General features: G+C 36.7%; 1 long non-coding RNA gene across 1 annotated transcript in view; it reads left to right on the forward strand.

Annotated features, from left to right (window-relative positions):
• The window catches only part of LOC138919951 (uncharacterized), a 34,069-nt gene extending 28,357 nt beyond the window's left edge, over positions 1-5,712 (forward strand). Inside the window, exon 3 of the long non-coding RNA XR_011430549.1 lies at positions 5,081-5,712. This is a non-coding gene — a long non-coding RNA (uncharacterized lncRNA). The remainder of the gene's footprint in view (positions 1-5,080) is intronic.
• The last annotated feature ends 288 nt before the right edge of the window (positions 5,713-6,000 follow it).

Raw genomic sequence — 6,000 nt, forward strand, 5'->3', positions numbered from 1 at the left:
AGTGGTTACTGAGCAGCTGTTACGAAGACTTCAGAGATGATGGAAAAAGAGGATCTTTAGGATCTTTGCTGTCTCTCTGAATAATCTCAGTAAAACTTTAAGATATTTTTCAATGTATCTTTGGCTTTTGCACTTTTCCTGTTAGATATAGCACTGGTCTAAGTCTGGCCATGAGAAGGGTTCAGCTTTGTGTTACCATCTCATTGGAGAGCCAGGATGAAGCCATGAAACCATTGGCGAACAGAGCAATGGATTGTGAGGTATAGACAATATGTGTTTCCAGAGACCAGACAAAGCAAGAATCAATATAGGCTGTGGTTGTTGGTGAAGGTTTCAAAGAGCTTAATGGAACATAGCTGGGAATCAGATCTGAAAAACTATATAGGATTTGAATAGATGGAGAGAAGGAAGGACATTTTAGCCAGTGAAAATGTACCTAAGTAAAGGCATGAGGTAGGAATGAACATTTTCTCTAAGGTGGTTTAGTCAGGAGTTCAGCCTAAGGGGAAGAGAAAGAAGAGTGATGAGTTGTAACTGGGAATTAGAATGTATCGGCAAAGTCCGGTTGTGGAGGGTTTTAGAGGCTACACCAAGGAGGGTGTATGTAATTTACAATATGTAAATTAATTATGTAATTTAATTCTATTCTGTAGAATGATGAAAACTAGAGTTTTAAAAAGATTCATCTGGAGGAAGTGATTGAAATGGTGGAAGCCTGGAGACTTTTTGCTTTAAATCCATGTGTGAGGCATTTAGGGTTTGGACTTGGTGGAGAGGAAATGTTGAAAGGACGAATCATAGGACTTGTAACCGATTTAGATGTTCAGGACAGATGTGAGATCAGATTCAAATATAATTCTAAGTTTTCTGGTCTAGGGCTTCATTCATTCATTTATCCATTTGTCTTTTCACTTATTCAAGAAATATTTCTTGAGCACCTAGTGTGTTCTCCGTACTGAGATAGAGAGAACAAAAACATTGAACACTCCCTGACCTCATGGAACTTCCAAGAGAGGGAGAAACGGATAGTAAAAATATAAAAAGTAAAATATATAGCATATCAGCTGGTGATAAGTTCTTTGAAGAAAAATAAAGTAGAGAAGAGGAATAATGAGTTGCGGATAGGTAAAGAGGTTACAACGGTAAGTAATTGAAGTGGGCGTGTTGGAAAAGAAACTAGGTGTTGGGGAAAGATGAAATTTGGACACATCAGTGGCATGATATTCTGAGAAATGTAGGCCAGGAATTCTCATGGGACGTTAGTTTTGGGAGTTACCAGCATAGCTGTAGTAATTGAGGCTTTTATCTTGGGAGAACCCTTAAGCAGGAATTGATGAAAGACTGAGGTGTCAACCTTGGATACTGCCCATTTTTTAGGAGAATTCCTTGGGAAGAGGAAGAAGACCCAGGGAGGGAGCAGCAGAGTTCACGATGTCCCCAGGGTCAGAAAAAGGCAGGAAAGGAAGGGAACTTGCTGCTTAAGAATGTTTTTACTCTTCTTATATAGGTGGTAACTGGAAGGTGGGAGCTCATCAGTAGCGTCTTCCTCTACCCGGCGTCTTAATCATCCTCTGGTAATGTCTTAAGACAGTTTCTGTAAATATCTAGCAGATTGCTGAGTGAAAGGGCAATGAATCACTTGGCCTAGGAATGGATAACTGAAGTAAAATTAATTTTTCTCTGAACAAAATGAACCATGAAAATGACAGTGCCCCAAATAATGAGTACCTTATGAGTACTAAAGACTTTGTAGAAGTGTTTATTTCACAACTAATCCATCTACCCACCCTACATAAAGCTGTTATAATGTGTCTTTCTGCCATAGCCCCTGATCCTGAGGTTTTACAGTTTAGCACGAAAAACACCTATGTGGCAGGGCATGAAGGCTTTTAGACAGGGAAAAACCAGTTAGCAAATATAAAACATGAAACAAAAAGTAAATAAATAGGTGACTAATACTGTGGGTCTGAAGGGAATGGCTTACCAATTAGGCAATGACTTCTCATCATTTTACAAGGTAATGTTACTAATCCCTTCCTATGAAGTCAAGGATGCTAATGTACCTGTTATTTGTTTCCTCCACACTAGAGTCTTTTTCTTTTTAATTTAAAAGATTATAAGATAGACAAGTGAAGCAAAGAATGTTCTAGGACTCTGAGGGATTCAATTATGCGTCTTAGCCTGTGAATTATAAAGGCATCCTCTGCTGACACTCCTGTGTCAACTTGCAGGCTGGTATGATAAACAGTGACGCAACAACAACATAACTCAGGAGATTTTAAGTGATTGTGACCCACATCTCATTATGAAAAACTTAAATATTAATGATCTCTTGTAAAATCAGTATGCATTCAGCTGCATGGAAACTTAATAAGAAAAAATGAATAATGTTTAATTGGTCAAAAGCCCCTAAGACATTAATTTAAAAAATTAACTTACTACCTCTTTGTCCTATTCATTAACTCATAGGGGAATTAAAATAATCACAAATGATGGCAGTGATTGCAACAACAGTTCTTTATCTTATAATAATACCACATGAAATTCTTCAAGGCTGAAAATATTTGTTTCTATCCTTATGTTGCACAGACCATCTTTCAGTAATGGAAAGAAGCAAGTGATCAGCTTTAGTTTTGATGCTCCTGAATTATGACTCATCCCGTTTGGGAACCCGGAATGGTTGAATGGTATTATCCCTGACTTGCAAGCTCATGTTTTGCTATTGAAAGCAAATGCTTCCATTCCCACCTTCCCCTCTGCTCTTTTCTCTTTAAAATTCAAGACTAAAAGGGAGTAAATATTTTTCCACTTGAATCTTTTTTATTTTTGATTTTTCTATAAATAGTAAGCATAATGTCACCGTTCTTGAACTAATAATGATGGATATTTGAAGACAATATGTTGTCATTGATTTAGTTGCCTTTTTTTGGTTAGACTAGATATTTCTGTTACTAAAGTTGATTCAGTTTTGTATTTCTTTGTTTTCTTTGATGTGAGAAAGAAATGCTTACTTTCATAAAATATTTTAAAAATTAACATGTATCAACCCAATAACAGTCTCAGTATAATATTTAAAATTGCTTAAATATTGTTTTAGTTTTAAAGTTCTGTGCCCCTGTGATTGATAAATAGAACAAAGCAAAGTCAAAGAAACAGTAGTTAAATTGATTTTCTTAATCCTTCTTCCATAGGATCATCTGGAATGTGTTAAACACATCTTCCCTTTACCTTACCATAAAATCTACGAGGAAATAAATATTTTTACAGAAGTGAATCATTCATATTTGAAGTTAGTGAAATTGAGGCCACACTCAGATTTCTTTCTTTGTTATAGTAACTCCAAAGATACTTTACTGCATGGTTTAGTCTGGCCAAATAAAAAGAGAAATTGGGACCAAGATTCAAGAAAAGTATGTGTAGTGTACAATATCTGTGCTGGGAGATGCTTTGAAAGACTCGGAAAAAACTTTACATATATTGAAACATATCACATATCTTTACATATTATTAAATCTTAAAAAGCTGGACATAAAATGAAATGTGTAAAAGCCAACATTATGTCATGGGGAGCAGAAAAGAGAAGAAGCAGACATTATAAACTTTCTTATATGCTTTATACCAAAATTCTTTAAAAAAATAAACTAGAATGTGGCTTGCAGCCATAGGTGTAAAATAGATTATAAATTAATTTGGAAGCAGGTGTTTCCATGGTTGTGAGAAAAACAATGCCAACTGAACATTTCCATAGCATTAAAAGAGCAGACTATGGTTGTGCTTGCAACAGGCAAGAAAGAGAAATAAGATCATAATGCTGGAACATATTCTTCACTTTCTGAAACAAAACCTGGAGCCATAAATGCTGCAGCTGGAAGAGTTTTGTAGGAGTTTTGATCTTGGTGGGCGAATTCAGCATTAACGTCTTTAACTCAGACGCATAGCTTGCAGTAAAATCCATGTCCACAAGGTATTTTCTATTCCCAAGTATGAAGTTTCTGTTCTTTCTTTTTCTTTTAAAAAGAAATAAACAAGGAACAAAAATTATTGTATTTGTTAAACTTCAATTTGTCTTTTCTTGGAGCAAGTAAAGTTGCAAAGCAGAAATTCTCAAGCTAGCCATTTATATAGTTATGGTATTGTTATACTTTATACTCACTGGCACAGACTCTCATTCCATTAGTGAGCTGTGCTGAAGAAGAACAGTGTCTGTACTTCCATGGGCAATATTTTCCTCTGATAAGAGTTGTGTTTCGCTTGATCACAGATTCCGTCTACGAGTTTTCCTACACCTAATTCTAGCAATTCCTACCCTCCACCCCCTTATTTTCATTTTGGGGCAAGGAAAAAGATCTGACACAGGACTCATTTGTCATTGTATTCCTTGGCCTTGGCTGAATGACAATTGTGACATCTTTTCCACTCTACTCTCCATAGAATGTGGACATGTGGGATACCTACATACAAATTAAAAAGAAAAAGTTACCCAGCACTCTTAATAGCCACTTACTTGATTACTAATGGGACTGTCACATAGTAGCTTGACATCATAATTAAAATATGCATAAAAATTTATTATAAAGTATATGTTTGAATATACGCATATAAATACTAAAGATATAAAGAAATACAAACTGTTGATCTTGTCATGTTTTAGTGGGAACTTTAATCTCTGCTTGTGTTTTCATTAATTTAAAACTACTAGGCAAAAAATAAACAAATGAATCATGTATCAAACAATTATTTTCCACCATTCTCCTCAAATTGAGTAATCATTTACTGAATTGCCTAGTTATTTAGGTTTGATTGAATCATATGGCATTGTTATTTCCATAGGAGATAAACAGTTGAATATTAGCAGCATCATATGGTGCAACCTAATAGATTTAGGTTCAATCACCAATCACGTATTTCCCTTTGTTTGTTCCAGCTAAAAGTATTTGGACCAGGAATCTTTTCTCCATGTGCTTCCATTGGAGGGACTCAGCTTTCCCCCACTAATTTACCCTATGCCCTTGTTTCTTCTTCAAGGAGCCTGTTTTCTCTGTCTTCATATTCCTTTTCCTTTCTTCTTTTGTTTCTGCAGAGGGAGACAGAGAGAGAGAAAGAGAAGAGGAAGAAGAGAGAAAAATGAAGAGCAATGGGGTGTGATCCTTCCCATGAAACTATCCCCAAATCCTTCTAAAGGTTCTAAACTCAAAAAATGTTTGAGTGTGAGTTGATTTTTGTAGGAACCAGTGAACAGATTGGGCTTCCTGCCTGGATTGATGTGTAGGAGCATAAAGGCAGAAGCCCAAGGAAACCAGTCCTGTGCGCTCACAAGAATCGTGAGGAGGACTTTGCCTTTTACAATCCTATAGAATTTGGGTTTGTCCAAGCTTAAACAGATCTCTAAGTTCTCTGTTTGACATCTGTGTTTCGTTTTGGGGTCCCGTCCAGTATCGTTTGAATTAAGGAGCAGAGCTGAACCAGGAGTACAGCCTTATAATGACTTCCAAACTGTGGGGTGCCCTGTGCAGGGAGATTAGGGGTTTGTTGGATTGGCTGAAAATCTTGATGATTTTGGAAATTCCATTTAAATTTAGAGTAAAGTTGTAGAAGCCATTCTGAGATAGGCAATACAGCCTTTGGGGAAAACGCTCTGTTTAATGTTGGCTGTTCAGAAAAAAGCCAGGTATACGCTGAATCATAAACAAGAAGGGTGGTAACTTCTGTCAATATAAGAGACATAAAAACAGACATAGGATTTCCTGGTATGCAATGTGGTTTTGTTAATGGAGAGAAGAGACATTTTGTGGCAAACTCCTACTAGCAGGAAAAACCATGGCTTTTCCAGAAATTAAGGTCAGGAAATGGGAAAGAAGCCAGAGAGGATAACTACTCCAGCGCCATGAGCAAAGGTGCTCATATAAACGCCTAAGCTTTTCTTATCTGTAGATGAGGCCCTAGAGGGAGGAGCTGCAGAGGGCAGCGTGCCCACTTAACAATATCCCTTCCAGGGTGGTC

Source organism: Equus caballus, chromosome 21 (genome assembly GCF_041296265.1).
Source record: "Equus caballus isolate H_3958 breed thoroughbred chromosome 21, TB-T2T, whole genome shotgun sequence".
Lineage (NCBI taxonomy): Eukaryota > Metazoa > Chordata > Mammalia > Perissodactyla > Equidae > Equus > Equus caballus.